This window comes from Halyomorpha halys, unplaced genomic scaffold, assembly GCF_000696795.3.
Source record: "Halyomorpha halys isolate HHAL.00 unplaced genomic scaffold, Hhal_1.1 Scaffold350.1, whole genome shotgun sequence".
NCBI classification, from domain to species: domain Eukaryota; kingdom Metazoa; phylum Arthropoda; class Insecta; order Hemiptera; family Pentatomidae; genus Halyomorpha; species Halyomorpha halys.
In genome coordinates, this window is record NW_027107986.1 from 643,604 (window position 1) to 663,885 (window position 20,282).

The following is a 20,282-nucleotide window of genomic DNA, read 5'->3' on the forward strand; positions in this document are numbered from 1 at the left end:
ATCGATAGCTATGTAAAAGGCATTAAAAGAAAGGTTATTAGTTTATTAATGTATTATATATTAATTTCTTGTTTAAGAGTAGGTCAATTAATTTAAAACAACTTCTTATGATTCTTTCACTCATCCTTATTTATTTCACTCCAACTTATGGGCCTCTAGCTGATTATCAAGGAGATCTTGGAATAATAATTATTTTTACTTCCATATTATTCCTCAATAATAATACTACCATAGTATAGTTTCATTTTTTTTTTCAATTACAGGTTATTATGCCAAAACCAATTCATTTTTAAAACAAATTTACTCATAAAATTACGAATTTTATTGTGTGGTTTAATTTTTATTTTGATAGTTTTCTAAATCTAGTTTACCCCTGCATGAACTCTCGCATTAGATGCGTTTCCTTCTTCTCTTTAATTTATAATTCGAAATATAAGCGATATACTTATTCACATAAACAATATAATATTATCTAGGAAGTCTATTCAACACACACATTTAGCAAAGCTTCATACTTTATAATTATTAAATAACAGTTTACGTAATAAGTAATTACGTTGCCCCACTGGAAATATCACTACCGTTTTATGGTTCAGCTATTAACCCTGAATTTTGTCCGGTGAGACCTCAATACCTGGGAGTGCATAAAAGGATGTTTTGGGCAGGCTACGAATTTTTTGTAGGAACCAGTAAGATTGAATAATTTGAGACATGAAAGTTGAAAATCTCTTGAGCCATTTGATAAAAAAACCTAACATACTAAACATTCTTTGAATATCACTATGTAATTTGAGCAGAAATAACCTATGACATGTTGAAGTCTTTTACTAAAAACATTCTTAGTTAAGCATATACAGACATACTGAATACATTTGATAAAATAATTTTCAGGATATCGAGGTTGACTTGTTCCAAAACCTTTACGGTATCCAGTTGAATAATTTGAGCGAACAAAAAGACGAATTCTTTGTTCGTCATCAATCGTTGTTTCTTTGCATTATATAACTTTATATTTTTATTTTATTAATTATGTTATTTTATTTACATATTTAATTACCTCTATATACGTTTTATTTCCAACTTCTTTCATTACTTTATTTTTATCTATATCCATTCTGTACAATTATTTACTTTAATCATTCTATATCATTCGCTGGTTTTTATCTTGTTTTGTGTTCATAACCCTGATGAAGGATAGAAATTCTGGCCGAAATGTTGGCACTATTTTTTTTTAAACTTATTGTGTTATTCTCTAACCGCACCCCAACCAGCTACTCCTCATATATATTATCCACGGTCTATCTTTTCATCATTATGAAAAATAAGAATCAGCCGTTGGTCAATCGTCACATACCTACAAACGGACTGATTATAACAAATACTTAAACACTTTATTTACCCTATTTGTATATTTTGGCTAATTTTTTTTTTTTTATTTATTTGTTGATATTTACAACTGTATAAAAAAATACAACCAGTAAAATTGATCATAATGGCATAATGATATGATACAGGATGTAGAGAAACTACCCAGTAGTAGAACTCTAAAAACAATTTACAATATAAGGTCACGAGGCCATCTTCTTTTCAGGCGCCTCGGAGGATTGCCAGGAATGGAAGAGGAAGCAAGGTTAGAAACGAGTGGGTTTGGGTGGTTAGGGAGTTTATTATGGATGGTTTTATTAGTAACAAAATAAGGAGCATTGAGGATTTTACGAAGGATTTTGGATTCTAAAGATTGGATACGAGAGGAATTCGAAGGTTTAGTGGAGCCCCAAAGCTCATTTTGGCTAGTTAATATACATATATTAATTATCACTATATTAATTGGTAGCGATACTTTAATGAAGTTAATAACATTTGATTCAATAGGTAATGGCCAACCTTCAATTAAAATAGGGAGTATTAAAGTATACTTTGAACACTACTGGCGAAAGGCGCACACAGGATCAATCCTCACACCTTCACATCGAAGGACCCAACAATTCACAATAACATTATTAAAAATTATTATCCTCATTAGTAGAAGGTTACCTTAATTGTCTAGATTTTCTCCATTAATTTGAATAATTGAATCTGTGGGGGAGAAATAGGTCACGTGTACTTTTGAACCACCCGCAGTTTAATTAGAGTAAATTATTCAATTGTCATAGGTTCTTCTATGCTATTTTATTTATTTTTTCTGTTTTTAAATTGTTCATTAAAAACAAAAATTAAAAAGTACAACCAAAACTTATTAAAAAAACCGCCGATAGGGAGTATTAAAGTATACTTTGAACACTACTGGGGAAGGGCGTACTACGTAGGATCAAAACTAAAAAAACTTAATTTTTATTATATTAATACTTGTTTTTTCACTTCTATAGGGGAGAGGGGAGGGCAGCAGTCCCGGGGTACGCCGATACTGGTTTAATGCAAAAGAGCAGGATCTGTCCAATACTCTTCTTTGAGTAGTATGTGTGTATGTGATATATATCCTGTGGTTACCATGGCAACTAACCTTAGAACCACCTTTGACCCTAGCCTAATTCGTTCGCTATCCCAAAAACTCTTCATTTTTGGGCTTTAAAACACAAGACCGCGTACCGTTGGAAAGTACTTGGGTACTGATGTCAGCGTCGAAATCTCTAAAACCCAATTTGTACAGTCTCGATCCACCAACTCACCTTTATCAGAGTTTTTAGACCTCTCCCTTTTTTTACTCATTTTTATCAAAATTCCAGTAAAAATTTGAGAATCGAAATTGTCATTCGTGACTTTTCCATGTAATTCTCTTTCTTTTGATAGCTCATACGTCAAGATGCATAATCTTAAGAAATCTTAATCAATAATATTTTTACACTGAGAAATTTTACTAACAATTTCTTGAAATGTAAACTCTCAGTTCCTACAAATCACTAGTAATATATTACGAAATTCCTACTTCATTTATTTTAGATTAAATACACATGTATGAATATTGTTTTACTAATCAATTAATTAAATCCATGAATAATTTCTAGGGTTATTAATATCCGAATAAAAAACTTTGAAGGGAGCGGCATTAACAGTTATTAATGGCTTGGCAAGGCGATCAACTCTCACTAGTTTTATCGAGTTCCTAAAATCATTCTTGATCCAAGTAAATCTGAAACACAGATTTTTTTTTGGAGATATTCATGGTATAAAAATTATGGATAAAAATCACTTAACAAACTTTCCTCACCACATTGTCCTCCAAGATGATGGAATCACACCATTACCTCAATCCCTAACCTGATTTATAGTCGTTAAACCGCTGTACTGTTATTATTCGCTAAGCAATAAATCACCTGTCTGGATCCTTAGTTTTTAATGAATTATGAATATTTTTTTTTTTATTATTTTGTTCGAGACTGGTAGTTATATTATACCTTTGATGCGCGGTCATAAGGACTCGAGTCACTTTTTGAGCATTTGGAGATATTAGCACCACCAAGTCGTATTATAGCACCAAATCAGAGCTACCGGTTGGTAATAAGGTCTTTATGCTTCAGATAGACTTAATACTATATTGTTTTATAAAAATAAAAATTACAAAAATATCAATAATTAGATTTCACATAATGTTTTGAACTTTGTTTTTGATCTGAAAATTCATATTTTCGACTTAAGCAGCCCTTATGACCGTGCATCAAAGTCTCAATACTTCTTTATTAATCATATCACATGCCCAACGTTTCGCCCAATCCGTCCATCGTCAAGGACAATCTATTCAAATAAGAGCTTTAATTATAACATATTAACAGTATCAAAAATATTATTAAGTATAATTTGCATACATTAATTTTAGTTTCACAGCCTTATCTCTTCTGATTCCTTACATAATACAAGACTTCGTTGTCTTTTTGTTAAAATGTTTTATTTTTGGTTGGAAGTTTATATTGTTTATTTTCAGTTCGAGAAACCAAAAATATACAATTTTTTATGGTTAACTTAACTCGTTGACTAGATGTGTTCTTTTCGAAAAGGAAAAACACTTTTCATTATCACCATCTTTCATTTTCATCATTCTTTAAAATCTACATTTTTGTCTTAATTTAGGCAAATATAGAAACCTTTGCCCTTAAGAAAATGAAACTACTGTACAATGTGTATAACTTACTCCAATTTGACTGTTAATAGACGACTGTACCTCTAATTCATCCCAAGATACTGTTTATCAAAACCCATTTTTGTACCATAACATCGACACTTTCTCAATTTATTTTTAAAAAAACTGGTTACATATAGATCTGCAAAAAATCTGTACGTAAATGGAATAAAATATAGTTCATATACGATTTCTGGACAAAAAAAAAACTTATAAATCAGTCAAAATTATCAGCTCAAATTTTTGGTTAATTATTCTCTAGAATGAATTTGATACTGTTCCCTATTTCATTTGGTTTATATTGGCAACGTAAATCATTTTAAAACTCTTTTTAATTGATTCTATTGATTTTAAATGTAGGTTGTTGATCCGACCATGTTGCAATTTTTTTCAATGTCTGTCTACTTGTTTATCTTCAGAACGCAGTGCACGCAGGATTAGATTGACGACATTCTTTTCCACGGCTCAGCATTTATTTTGTAACTCTTGTTAATTGAATATAACTAGATAATATTTCAGGGATTTCCTGTTTCAAATATATTAATTGTTCTATTTATTGGAACGTTTCTGCTTCCATTATCCATTAATAGTCATGGAGACTATTTTTGTCATTGCCCTGTTGACCTTTTGCTGTTTGACCGACTCTAACTGTAACTTGTGTTATTTGCGCACTCCACTCCAGGGTCGATAATCATAATGTTTAAGCATATTCTAAAGGAAAATGGCTTTCTCTTCATCTATAACTGTAGATATATGAATAAAATTATTTCCCAAATTCTATCAATTCTTAACGGATTTATGTGTTTCTAACTAAATTCATTTTACAAATATTATTTTAATTTAGAGGTTGTTACTTTTAATTTTAATTAAAAGTTTGATTAATTACGTTAATTTTAAATGTAAATTTTAAATTCGTCCACCAAAAATCACAATCTAAATGGAAGCGTGAAAGACTATTTCAGGAAACTCCTTAATTCCATAAGCAGGATTAGATGGTTGTTAACCTAACATAAGAGGAAATGAGAATGAGCTGTTTCTACCTGACGATGATATTCAATTAATTTTGGATAAACTAAAAACAATAAATATCCTGGATTAGACAGTGGTAATGAATTTCTGAAGTTAGGAGGCTGGCAACTAATAGAATAAATTACTAAACTCTTAAAACAAATCTGGAACTCAGAAATGCACCGAGTCTATCATAGTACCAAGTTTTAATAAGAAGAGTGGCTCAACTCAATGCAAGAACTATAGGGAAATCGGCCTAGTAATGCGGGATATGAAGTGTTCTCAAATGTACTTTAAAACAATCCAAGGAGCACTTTGGACCAATTGGTCAACCATTGACCAGATTTTCTCGCTTAGGCAGATAATGGAATAAATTAATAAGTTTGGTAACTACATGTGCCTACTCAATATTGACTATATACCTGAATCTGGTTCGTTATTAGGAAGGGATTATATCATGCTATGGGATAGAGAGACGTAAAGACGTAGTTGGGTGGCTCAAGGTTGGTGGAAAATGGTCGGAGACTTATTTTCAGTGAGCTCATGACTGGGATAAGTCTCTTGTTCCACTACTGTCCAACATACCATCATAAAAAGTGTAGGACTAATGTCACAGGGTACCATTTTTATAATGTAGCATATGCAGACGATGATATCATTGCAGGATATCATAAGAATGGATCTCCAAATTAACAGGAATAAGACAAGAATTCTCATTTTGTGTAAGAAGCCAGTTCACCCGCAGAGGCACTACGGAAATGGAAGTTACAGATTTCAATTTTTCAAAAGTTTTAAATATTTTGGATCGATGATCAAAGATTCCTTTGACGAGGAAAAAGTAAAGTGCTATATAATGGCAGCGAATCGACCATATTTCAGTCTTTAAAACCGTTTTAGAAATACGCAACTGGCTCGCACGGCCAAGCTCAAACTATAAAACACTCGTCTGACCCGTTTTTACAATTGCATCAGAAACCTACACACTGCCTAAACCATCAGCTGAACTTATTGACCGGCTAGGGCGGGAGATCTTAGGCCGCATCTTAAGACCCGTTGAAGAAAATGCTTCGTTTCAACGTAAAATTAGCTCTATACACTTCATAAAATAAAATATTGCTTTTTTCATGGATTACATTATATAATGTTGTGTTTGCTATAAGTGTAATGTTTGTATGTCTTTACTGTAGGATTTTTGTTTATCGTTTTCCTTCACCTGCCGGAAAACTGCATCATTATTAGTTTTTGATTTACAACAGATTGTATTTCAATGTGAAAAATTAAAATTGCATTCTATCTACAATTGATTTGTCCACTTCAGAGTTTATTGATTAAAATCATTTTAATTTTCTCTATCTGACCTGTTCACAAATTATTTTAATTTTGGTAATGGGAATAGGTTTTTTTTTTTACCATTATTCATTGTTTATTATTCACTTTATATGAATTAAACATTAGGTTAAAAATAGGATTACTCGATAACCTCACATCTTCACATCGAAGGACCCAACAATGCACAATAACATTATTAAAAATTATTACCCTCATTAGTAGAAGGTTACCTTAATTGTCTAGATTTTCTCCATTAACTTGAATAATTGAATCTGTGGGGGAGAAATAGGTCACGTGTACTTTTGAGCCACCCGCAGTTTAATTAGAGTTAATTATTCAATTGTCATAGGTTCTTCTATGCTATTTTATTTATTTTTTCTGTTTTTAAATTGTTCATTAAAAACAAAAATTAAAAAGTACAACCAAAACTTATAAAAAAACCGCCAATAATACATTTATGTTTTACTTTTATTACCCTCTGTGTTTTAAAATACACACGTACCCAAATTGGCCAAATATACGTTTGCAAATACTCAACTAAATCTTGTAGACCTTTAGCCGCCCGAAGCAACATTCTCGAAGCCTTTTTTTTTATTAGGCGCCGCTGCAGTTCCCAGGTTCAAAGACCAGCGCATTAACTCCCTGATCTACAGACGGCCCTCGCCTACCTGTCTTGGGCTACTGCCTTCTAGTTTGCTGCATGCAGATCGTTTGCTTCTTTGTTGATTCTGTCTATCCATCTGGTTTTATGGCCTCCTACGGGACCTCTTGCCAGTGGCATTCATCGTCGTGTAGAAGCGTCCTGATGGATTGCTTCGAGCCACATGTCTTGCCTATCTTAAACGCCTTGACTTCATATAATGTGATATTTACTGACCAGTCCCTGCAAGCAGTTCACTGTTAGTTCTTCTTCTCCATGTGTTAAGGCGCTGATCCCAGATAGCTCCTGTAATTGTACGGAGGGCTTTCCTTTCAAATCTCTCGATTTAGCTTTTAAGGGTACCTGGTAGAGCCCAAGTCTCGCAGGCGCATATGTGAGCTGGCTTTAGATTTTTTTATATTTTTCAGTATTTCTGTATTCTTGACAGAGAGAACAAGGCTCTGTTCGCGCTATTTTGGAACATATAGGGACCCGAAATATCTAAAACCTAAACTATTTTGTGCATAATATTTTTAAACTTAACTCAAATCGATTTAATAAATAGTTCCTTGATATTTCACGAGCCTTCACTGCTTATATGTTGACTGTCATATGTTAAATTTCTCTAGGCACCGGAATTTTATGCCGTAAAAACTGCCAAAATAATCTATAAAGTATGCAAGTAGTATGTTAAAAGATGTAAAGATATACAGCCAAAGATGTCTACAAAAAAGAAAATAAATAAACTGTTAAGAAGAACTAAAATAATCTTACACTATTTATTAACTGCCAACGTTTCAAAAAGCATTGTTTTAGTACACCTACATTACAGCCCTGATGGAGACCTACAGTTTTAGTACACCTACATTACAGCCCTGATGGAGACCTACAGTTTTAGTACACCTACATTACAGCCCTGATGGAGACCTACAGTTTTTGTACACCGTTTTAGTACACCTACATTACAGCCCTGATGGAGACCTACAGTTTTAGTACACCTACATTACAGCCCTGATGGAGACCTACAGTTTTTGTACACCTACATTACGGTCCATTACAGCCCTGATGGAGACCTACATTGTGGATCGAAACGTTCACAATTAATAAATTGTTTAAACTTTCTTCATCGCAGCTCTAACTATCTCCTTCTTAGACGGCTTTTTATTCCCACGAGTAATAGATTGTAATAAAATAAATATGTCAGCCATAAACTCTACGTTTAAAATGGATTTGTTCTTTTTTTGAGTAAAACATTGTACAACATTTTGATCACTTTTTTTTTCTTAATTAAGAACCGCTTTTTAGGTTATCCGTTTTTCTGAAGCTGATCGGAGATACAAAAAGAGTATTTCAGAAGTACGAGTTTAATAAAAAATGTTAAATAAATTATATCACATACTTTTATCATTTTATGACGGTATAGCCTTATTTTTAAACGGGTATGTAGCTTATTGGTTGTAATATATAGTTTTCATTATCTACCTTGACCTACGTATTAATATTATTGAATGTAAAGGACCAGCTGCACTATTTTGCCCCGGCTCTGTTGATAGTGGCCCTGATTGTTTCAGCTGCTGCAATATTTCTAACCCTCTGCTCTTCTTTTTGGACTATCTTCCTTGTCAATGCTTCTCAGATGGCTTCTTCTGAACTGTAGCCCTGGAATCCTCTCACCCAAATGCCTCAGTTTCGTCCTATCCATTTATTCCAATAGTGTACATTTATTTTACTCAATTTTACCAGTTCAATATTAATCAATCAATTGTTCGTAATCGACTAAAATATACCCTTCTAATCCTTCAAATGATCTTTAGACTTGAAGCCCAGCCCTGAACTCATTTTATGTTAACTAGTGACTATTTCAGGAGTCATTGTATTACCAAGCTTCACAAATTTAATTGACATATTAAAACCAACTGTACCTGACCTGAGAAAAGTTTTCTTACACCACTGTTCGTTATTTATCTGACTCGTTGGGCAATGGAGCATAGACATTTATGTTAATTTGAACGGCCTCTGAGAGCGTTGTTTTCCTTGTTAGTGATAATGCTCAATTCCCTAGTCCATGTCGACAATTTTGATCTTACTTTTTTGTGCGAAAATTTCTCCGCTAGTTTGCTTTGAATATTAAAATCGGCCGCTTGGTATTCATATTGTGCGGAACCATCTGTAATTTTTAAATGAAAAGTGGTGACCTATGGTGCCTTTCAATGCAAGCAATGTTGTGCAACTCTATCTTTTTGTCATACATCCACCTGATAAATGCTCAGTATTTATTCATGTACAATTTTCCGCCCTTCCTCATGTTTAGAACCTGTCATTTTCAATAATCTTCAAGCACCTATTTAAACAGCATAATTTAGGATATTTCGTTGCAATAGTAATTACATTTAGTTGATCTTGATATGATATCCTTAAAATGCTAAATGATCACTTTGAGCTCTTGCTTTGACTGTCACCCTCTGGGACAGGAAAGTTTTCACGGATTTCTCTTTCACAGTAACCCTTATTGGGTAGTGCTAACTACTTTCTCCTTTTTATTGTACCTACATATTGAATGTGTTGATAGCCATCTTTCACAACTTCATTATGTTCCACACATTCTTATAATTTGTTAGTCTGTTGCATCCTCCAATTCCTGGGGAAGCCGCCTTCCTCTCAGTAATCTTTCGGCATCTATTTCCTGAAAGTCCCTTCCTTATCACGACTTTCATATGGTGCACATAAACCCCAGATGTATTAGCTGAAGATCAGTCGTCGAAGGACACTACTTTGTTCAACATATCTCCTAGAAGTTATACACAGTAGCCTATGTTGTATATCGCGCGGCATAGAAGTCCCCATCTTCTATCATTTAAATGAAGTTTCTTACAATCTCAGTGGTCGCATTCTGTAACTGTTTAGATTATTCTTTTTTATTGTACATCTCTGTGGACCGGTATAGTATCCGTTTTTCTGTTCAATTCCGAGTTCGAATATAAATAACGTTTACATTTATCAATATTTAAGTGTTTTATAATACCCGATATTTACTAAAAACGGTAGAAATGGTGAATAAGCAGCATGGACCATATCGAGAGGCTAATGTAAGGATAATCACGACACCAGAATATGATGGACTGTAGACATTCGCCGGATACCTGAAGATCGGTTACTGTGGAAACTTTAAGAAGTGCGGATCTACACAAGACATGGAGATGTAACAAGCGCTGGAGCAACCCATGGTGTCACAACTGGAAGGCTGCAGCACTGCTCAAAAACGACTGGGGTTTAAGCTCCTGGTGCTGATTTTACATGAGTTGTACTGCCAAGAAAGGGGATATATATTGTCTTACCATCTTGTCTTATTCAGCCTTTTAAAATAATCAGCAAACCGAAATCCAATAATAAGAGTTTGTGTAATTATTTTTCTCCATTCCCAAAAGCACATAATTCGCTTTAGTACTTTTTGAAGTGCTTCTATGAAATGGTTGTTACTGTATCTCTATTAGCTGATAGCTAAAGTATCTAAACTTCTTATCAGCTACTCATACGTCAAGATTTTTTTTAGTTTCTTGCACAATTTTCCTCACTTTTAATTTTCTGTAAACAAGGAAAAGGTCTGTACTGTTCATGAACTTGGTTATAAATTCGCAATGTCGCGCATATAAAGACATATCTTAAAACATACAAATTAAAAAGTTTAATACATAAAATCAAATTCAATTATAAACTCTGATACTGAAGTGGTTATTACTAAAAATATAATAAAATAACAGAATGTGGTCAGTTCGTAAAGAATTTACGAACGATACCAGTAAGTAAATTGTTCATAATAATAGTGTTTACTCATAGTCCCGTTTGAATATAGATATTTTGCCCTTGACACCTCCCAATTACAGGTTTGGTTTATAATGACTATTATTATAGAAGGTAATTGTGGTTATTTAAATGAAATGACCTTCTTCAAGAAAGGTCATTAATTTTCAAATTTTTGTGAAATTTTAAACCTCATATTTTTTTACCTATACTGTTTGTATTTTAATTATTATTATAAGTTATTGAAATAATTATTAGCTCATAAAATACAAGATTTTTCATTAGTGAGTGTGAGGTATTATCTCCTAACAGTTCTCCACCAAACGTGGATGACCTCAACCCAAACTATCGAGATTACATAGATTTATACCTCACATTACCTTGCATAATTACAAACACACGGTAATAATTACAAACTAACACAACAAATGACAGATTACAGTTACATTAAACAGTATTCGCGAAGTTTTAAAATTATACATACAGGCATTTCGACTACAAACCTAACTTAAATGAGCAAATTCAAAATTACAAAATCTTTGACTTAAAATTTTTGATACAAAATTTATTTTGGCATAAAGCAGACTTAAGTAAATTTATTCTAAAGGTTGGCTTAACACCCTAACATAGAAAGTGCATTAAATACCCTGCCTATTGACTTCCATGTTGGTCCTAGCTTGTATACCACGATAGATAATATCCAGCGGCATTGCAGTAGCGGCGTCTTTGGGGTCTTCTGGTGTCTGCGGCAAGGGAGGGCATCAAAAAATGAAACCCCCGACCCCAACTTCATATGAAATAAAAAAAAAACAGCTGAAAATATCGCATAATGCAAATCCAAGTGCAGGTATATATCCAGGAGGTTATGGAAACCTTTCCGATAAACTTTATAGAATCGATTTTTCACATTTTTCCATTTTTCCAAAAACAGCACTAACGATTTTTATGAAAATCGGAATATGAGGATAATCATGGAAATAGTTTATCAGAGCTTAAATGCCGAATTAAAATTAAAAAATCTTCCTCTAAAGTACATCTAATTTTATTTATTTAAAATAATTAACTATTTTGCTTTGTTAAAAATAATAAAAAATGTAGAAATATAGACATAGATAAAAAGATTTGATAATTAGCTTGTCATTTCCATTATAATTTTTATTTATATTTATGCTCTTTATTCGACTTTGATTATGTTCTTTCGCTTTTTTATTGCTTTCGTTATTTATTTATTTTTTTAAATTCGGCTCTTTTACTATCATCTGTTTTACCGATCGTTGTTCTTATTTATATTTATATCATTTCATTTAAGTATTGGACTTAATTTAAAAAAATAGGTAATAACTAAGCAGCTAACATTTCGCCAGTTCATGTATCATCAGGAAAATACAGGATTACTTTAAAGGAGATGAAATACAGCACATTGTCTGTAGTCAATGGGACTTGATATTGGGCATTTAATTTATTAGATTAGATTAGATTTTTATTTAGGGCGATCAACATCTAGGTTATTACACCCTTTTTACTTTATTTATCTTCTTGTCTTTTGATAGTTGTAGATGTATATTTGATAGTTGAATGTAGACTATTTCCTTTTTACACTGGTCGGTGTTGGTGGATTATATTTTAGTATAAAGTTGAGTTTCTTTCAGAAATTTTATTATTTTGTCTATGGATTCTGCTGAGTCTTTAAGGGCCAATTCTCTCTCTTGTACGAGGAATTTTATTATTTTCAAAGGCTTGACGAAATGATGAGCATTCTTCAATTATATGCTTTATTGATAATGGGGAATGACAGGTTTGGCATATAGGCTGGTCCTCTTTTGTGATTAAGTGGAGGTGAGTTAATCTGGAATGTCCTATTCTTACTCTTGCAACAACCACTTCTTCTCTTCTGTTTCCCCTTATGGCACTTGTCCACTTTTGTGTGTTTTTTTTTACATGCATTTAATTTATGTGTCACCATTGTTCTGGATTTATGTTTTCTGCCTGAATTTGGATCTTAATTTTGTATACTTTTGTACTGATTTGTTTCCTATTCCTTTTGTTTCAGACGCAGTCTCTATTTTAAACTGAAAGATTCTATAAGTTTGGATTTATTTAGGTATAATCGTCTGCCTCGAAATCTTATTTGAACATTGAAGCAAGCAAGTAAGATTATTTTACTTTATTTAAGATTTCAGTGTATATAATATTATATTTTTAAGTGGCCTCTTTCCTATTTTCTATTTCTTCTAGAAGAAATAATACACATATAGTCTATTGGAAGATTATTAGTTGGCTGTATATGATTGATTGACGCTAGGGTTGGCGGTATACAAAGGTACAAAAGTATTAGAAAAAAATATGTATTAACCATTAGTAAGAAAATTACATTCTGTTTTAATCTGGAAGTTTCAATTTGATAACAGGTTCCATATTTTTAACTCTTCTTTTTGTTTTATTATTACAATTTATTATTTTAATATGTTTTCTTATAGAGTTATGTTTATATAAAACTTTATAAAATTATAAACTTTTCACACTTTAACTTTACTTAACTAACACACTTCAACCTTACCGAACCAATATCAGAATTATGCTCAACACATTAAACAGTACATTATACATGCGGACACCACTCGCTTTAACTAGGATAACTGCTTTCCACAGAAAGTTTCAAATCCTCAACTGAGCAGATGATATTGTCTGAATGAGGCCGTTGCTGGATACCCATTCTGTTTATAACTTTATATGCTCATATCTGTGAAGTTGATGAAGTTCCTGACACAATATTATGATTGTTATTGCCGATATTTTTGACAGTTGTGTTAACATGCTGCAGTCTTGCACTAGCCGGAGGGTGTAAGTTCACTTACATGTTTTCGTTCAAGATATTCTTCCTTCTCGAGAACGTCCATAACTTGACCTATCCAAAGATCCCAAATCCTCTTTGCCCTAGTAATCCGTCATGAAACTAATTTTGGAGATATGATTTATGTGATATTAGTATATCGCTATTGTTTTATTCTTTGACATTTGTAAATTTAGGTTTTTTGGCTGAACAAGCGTCTTCGATTTAAATCAGGTGTTCCACACAATTTCAACATTGTTAAAATTCATATTCAGCTTCTAGAAATATAAAATTGCTTAATATATTTTTAGGATATCTATTGTCTTCCATGGACATCTTCCACAAAATCTGTAATTGACAGTAAATTTCCTTTTAAGAAACTTGGATGTATGAAGAGGACTGAGTGGAATGGAACAGAGCTGGTTTTATGTCACACGTGATTTCCCGATAACCTTGGGCATGTCGGTGTAAAATTCCTTTTCCGTCCTCTTTGAACCACGTAGTGTAATTATTGATAAAATTTATTATTTCTTAAAATAGATTGGTGACCTTAAACAGTATTGTTTTCTTTACCTTATGACCAACCTTACAACTCGACCAATGTTATTGCAATCTTTGTGTGTATTAATGTTTATCAGTAATTTATTTATTACTTACCATTCTGCTCCAAACATTTCCATCTTCTAATAGCTTCCAACTTTTTTGTTAATATAAAATAAGGCAACCCACAGCGATGGTGATGTTTGCGTATGCATACTGAGCTTCAATATCTAAGGATATCTAATAATCTGGGAAACATTATTTATTTATTTATATTTATACCAGAATATTCTACCTGATATAGTAGCAATAGATAATATACATATAAATGAAATAAAATTGAAAAGAAAATTCTTCACATTAATTGATATTAAAGTGACATTAATTGATCTAATGAACTTTAAAATGAATCGAATTAGTTTTATATATATTCGTACATATTTGTTTTCTTAAGGTGATACAATATTTCTGGAATGTTAGGACTATAATCGTTCATTAAAGTTGCCAAATGATATGGTAATCCGGTGTCAGATTGCAGTCTGCCATTATGTGTTTGACAGTTAGTGGTGCGTTACACGATCTACATGTTGGTCTAGACTTTCCTGATAGTAAGTATTCTTGGGTTAGTCGAGTGTGTCCAATTCATAGTTGGTTGTGGGGGCAACCAAAGCAGCCAGATGGTGAAATCGATGAAGCACCTTTTGCCATTTGATCAGTTTACTTTTTAAGCTTTAAGTTCCCAGGATGTTCTTGTGTCCTGAAATCCAGATGAACAAAACTATGCGGTCAGTCCACTATAACTTGGAGATTATTTAGAATATGAGTACTGCGATAGGATGTGTTTTATATATGTATTTCAATAGTGCCAATGAACTCATAGAATCTGTGAATAGTCGGATATTATTTTTATTTGTTCCCGGAACCATGGGTAAATTGCAGTCAGTTCTGCTGTAAATGAATTACTTTCGGAGGGAAGGCTTGTTTGGATTATGAAGTCATCTATTATATATTTATCTATGGAACCTTTGGTGTATATGAGAGAATGTCCTGTATATTTATCCAGAAATTCGTAAAAATATTGTATTGTGATGCAATAGCGTCTTGATTGGTCATACAATTTGTAACATATATTGATTGCTATTAGGAATACGCCATGATGGGAGTTTTGTTTAAGGGTTGTTTAGTGCTGCATACAACTCTCGTATTAACTTTAATTAATATATTCAAATCAATTAGTTTCTGGCCGATGTTTGTTCTTTCTTTCACTTACAATATAGTGATGTATAAAATATATATAGTAAGGGGAAGTATTGCGATCGTGCAAAACTTTAAAAGTACGCTTTTTGAGAGCCTGACTAACTTAGTATCGCAATATAGTCTGTCTGTGTGTTTGAACAGCCTAGCTCAATGTTCAAGAGAATGGTTGTACAAAACTTAAATTATTTATTTAAGCAATGTGTATGACTGGGTTGTGCAACAAAGTTACAACAACTTTTTCGACTTTAAAAACGGCTTCAACGAATTTTATTAAAATCAGTTTATTGACGTATAACTAAATGATCTTGAATATCAGCTGGCAGACCTGATAGCTGAACTGTCAGGGGCGATGGTTCCAGATCACTTGGTGCAGAATATTGTGGGTTCAATTCCCACCTGGATCGGTCAGTATTGATTTCGCCGCGGTTCCGAGAAATGAATCTTGATAATCACACCCCGCTGTATAAGTCAATGATGGACTTAGCCAAAAATATATTTTAGCTAGGTTTTATCCTCATCGGAATATTTTAATAGGGCTCAAATGCCAAATTTTCCAAAACGCTTCCTCTAAAGTAGTTGAATTTTGTTTATGAAATAATTAACCATTTAGCACTGGTAACAGTAATAATAATATTTAAATATGAACTATGAAAGAATTCGATAATTACTTTATTATAGAGACAGCCTAGTGTGACCGATCTATCCCAACTTTACTCTTATGTACCCGGCTTTGTTATACTTTGTTAAACTGTTGTATTCTTATGATGAGTAATGAAATAAAATCTTCAGTTTTAGCCAACATTCCCCATTTGCCTCGCTGATGAAACGTCGGGATAAATAAATATTTTTTTTATTTTTGTTTTTCTTTGCTGACTGCAACCCCCTCCCCCGCACCATCAATCAATAAGTAAAATCTTCCTTTGAAATATCTTTAATTTTGTTTATTTTAAATAAATAACCAGTTCTTATTGCCACCAATAATAAAAATGGACAGATACAAAACATTCAAGAATTCTATGAATAACTAAAGGAGTAAAATGGAAGAAAGGTGCAGTAATTTAAATGAGAAAAAGCCGAGACAAATTGATCCCTGCCGACTGCATTCGTACGTATACAGTTTCGTTGTATTTTGCTAAACTGCTATATTCTTAACAGGGACAAAGTAATTTTAATCTCGAGATACCCTAAAATAGGAATTTATGTAGTAAGGAGGAAGGATATTAAATAATTAATTATCGCTTATTCTTTTTAATTAGGTTCACCTCTGGTATATCTGAATCGAATTCTAAAAAAAAAACAAATCTAATAATCTTTCCCTCTGATTTATTGTCGAAATCCGCTTGCCAACATCACAGTTCTATTCCTAGTTCCAGTTAGTGTTGATACCATCAGTGCAGTGAATCCGCTCTCTGACGTGACCAGTCTCTTCGGACCTAAACACGGGCAACCGGCGTATCTCTTGTTGGCTTGCAATTTTGAAATCCTCCTCTCCCCCCCCTCCATCCCATGCTATCTATCATACCAGTTAACCCCAATCCTTTAACTAAAAAAACCGAACGGTAGTTAGTGACCATTATCCACAATATCCATTTTGCCTTGTCTTCAATGGGGGCTTAAGGCTTTATTTTATTTTTTAAATTCTACTGATAATTATAATGTTCTAAATAATCTGAAGTCCATCAATAATATGCTCATGACATTCTACCTCTATAAGTAATGCTTTAATTAACAAATGTGAATAAAATTGATTATTAAATAAATAGGTCAATAAAATTGCCAGTAACCTAAAATAATTGTAAACTAATTTCTTTCAATGGATTCTAATGTAAAACTGTTCTAAATCTGTCTAAAGTAAATAGTAAAAACTTTACTACTCCCTGAAAGTGCATAAGCCTAATGTGTCAGATTTTTCAAAAGACAATTATGGAAGTATATGTCATTTTAAAAGGAAACGTAATGTGATTGGAGTACGGTGTCCAGTGCAAGAATACTGAAGTGCATTTTTGTTTATACCAAGGGACCCATTCAGACTTACTGAAATTGATTAACTCTTACTTCTAGATACAGCCAAATTTTAAGCTATTTCTGCTTGACTAAAAAATAAGCTAATTACCAACTTATTACTTATGGGTATTTAAGTAAGAAGAATTCTATAAAATGGCTTCTAGAAACCGGAACGTATGGCTTCTAGGAGCCATTCTCTATATTCTGAAAATTACAACTTTTGTATTTTTTACAAGATTTTTATCACCTTATGAAAAATACAAATTATGAAGTTAAAATTTCATCACTTGTCATAAGTCATTATTTTGATTAGCTGAAAGTCATCAATATAGAGACTTCTATCGTGCTAAAACATACTTCTGACATTTACTTAAAGATAAGTCTCCCCTAATATGTTGTAAGTGTGACTGGCTTAGTATGAATTTGCGCGTGGATAGGAGAGTGGAAAAGTCAGTAGGAAGGAGCGAAAATTGAGAAATCAGTTCGATTTAGAACCATTATCAGTTTTTATATTAATTCAATAAATATATTGTACTGACATAAAATTATTTAAATTTTTTACGTCTAAAGGACGATTAAAGAATTTTCGAGATTATTTGTTATGTTAACGGATTCAATGATTCTACGTCTATTTGTGTTATTTTCTCTGTAGAGAATTATTTTTTTATATAAAAAATAGAGTGATACAGGCGTGTAGAGAAACTACCCATTGGTAATTGGTAAACGTCTAATGACGTTTTTACATTAACAGCTACGAGACCTACGTGACCATCTTCTTTTCAGGCGCTTCGAAAGATTGTCAGGAATAGAAGAGAAAGTAAGGTTAGAAACTAGTGGATTTGGGTAGTTAGGGAGTTTATAATGGTTACTCTGTATATCCAGATTGGTCTCATTACAGTCATGCAGATCAGTCTTTTGTAATGAGTTGGAAGTTTAGGCGGTTTGTCCAGTAGCGGTTGTCTTTTCAGTCTTGTGTGAGGATTCAAGTTAAGTTGTTATTATTATTATTTAAGTTATTATTAATTGCGAGAACACATGTGTCATCGGCATATGTCAAGAGGATAGTGTTAGGATTGGTTGGGATGTCATCTATATAAATGGTGTTGATGGGACCAAGGATACTACACCTAACATTAATGGACTGAGACTAGAGGGATGAATAAGAACTATTGTGGTTAACTTGGAATAATTTCTCAATGAGAAAGGAACGAATGATGAGAAAGTATGTAGGAGGTAGGAATTTACGGAGTTTGTAAAGCAGTCCCGGGTGCCAGACTCGATCAAAAGCCTGTTCTACATCGAAAAAGACTTCCGCGTAGTACCTTCCGCGCTCCAAAGATGACGCGACAACGTCCACCACACGATAACATTGCTGGATATTGGAATGGGATGTTCGGAATCAGAACTGGTGATTAGGGATTATATATATGGATTCTAGGATGGGGTTTCAATTTGAGTTTTTCGAGGATTTTGGATCATGATCGGTAATAGAGAGATAGGGCGGTAGGAGGGTGGGTATTCTAGCGGCTTTTGGGGTTTGGGAATCATTCTGACTGTAGATAATTTCCATGGGTCAGGAAAATATGTGGAATTGAGTACGGCGTTATATATGTAGGTAAGGAATATGATGGCTTTTCGAGGGAGAAGTATTAGGACGTGGGATGTTATTAGGTCGTGTCCAGGAGCCGGTAGGTAATCTTTGAACGATACTTGATATTTCTGAAGGATGAAATGCTTCAAGTGGGAGGTTCATTTGGAGCGGAATATTTAGTTCTGTTTCAATACATTCAAGGTGAATTGGTTTAAGGATATCTGGATCTGGAGTAAAGGTTTTCGAAAGGTGTCCGAATGTTTGTGATCTTTCTTCGTCAGTTCTGGTCCAGGTTTGGGATTCGGTAAGAAGTGGGTGGTTAAAATTTTTGATATTCAGCAGTTTTTTAGTGGTCCTCCATAATTATTTGTCTTTAGTTGTAAAATTTTCAGTTAAGTTTATTAAATTTTGTATTTTCTAATTTATACTTTTAGATTGTTAGTCAATTTGGTGTGATGCGTTTTGTCAGTTGGATATCCGGTCATATGCCATTCGTCTGCGATAGAGAATTCTTAACTCAAAGCATGTTTATTTATTGATATATTTGAAAGTCTTGTTGCTAATTTAGTTTTTGTAGACTTCGAATAGCAGTTTGGTTTGTCAATTGCTGGTGGTTCGAATTGCTAGAGTTTTGTTATGTCGCCTCCCGTGCGTGCAACTGTGTGCGTACTACATAGGTCATATTTTTGGTGTCGTCTTATCACGTGGAATTTCTAAATATTTATACCAATAAATAAATGCTGAATTATTTATAGCCTAGATTAGAGAACAGTATCTAGTATCTCATCAGCAATATGCCATACGTCTCTGCTCTTTATCTGTCTACGCCTCCCAATGTGTTTGAAGGCTGTTAGCATCGTTGCAAAACGACCTTTATGGCTCAATCTATGTCTTATGCAGGAAATTGACTTTGCTTGTATGGATTTTTGTATTTATGGTAAGTAATTAGTTAATTGTTTCGTAATTGTTATAATTAAAGTTTTCCTTTAACTGTTGTTATTTTTCCGTTTTATAACAGATACATAAAAAACTAATGGTTCGATTTATATTCAATGGAGTAATTGGCAAAAGGCAAGTGTCTTTTTGTTTAAGAAAATGATAAACCAACTAAACAGTTTAATGAAATATTAATTAATAGTTGATACCATAAGTTCTTTATAAAAATTTATATTAT

At 32.9% G+C, this 20,282-nt stretch overlaps 1 protein-coding gene across 1 annotated transcript in view; it reads left to right on the plus strand.

Annotated features, from left to right (window-relative positions):
* Nucleotides 1-20,282, plus strand: part of LOC106681602 (CLN3 lysosomal/endosomal transmembrane protein, battenin) — a 140,453-nt gene that overhangs the window by 36,319 nt on the left and 83,852 nt on the right. The window contains exon 3 of the mRNA XM_067046351.1: nt 12,937-13,034. The gene's annotated coding sequence lies outside the window, so the exon portion shown is untranslated. The remainder of the gene's footprint in view (nt 1-12,936; nt 13,035-20,282) is intronic.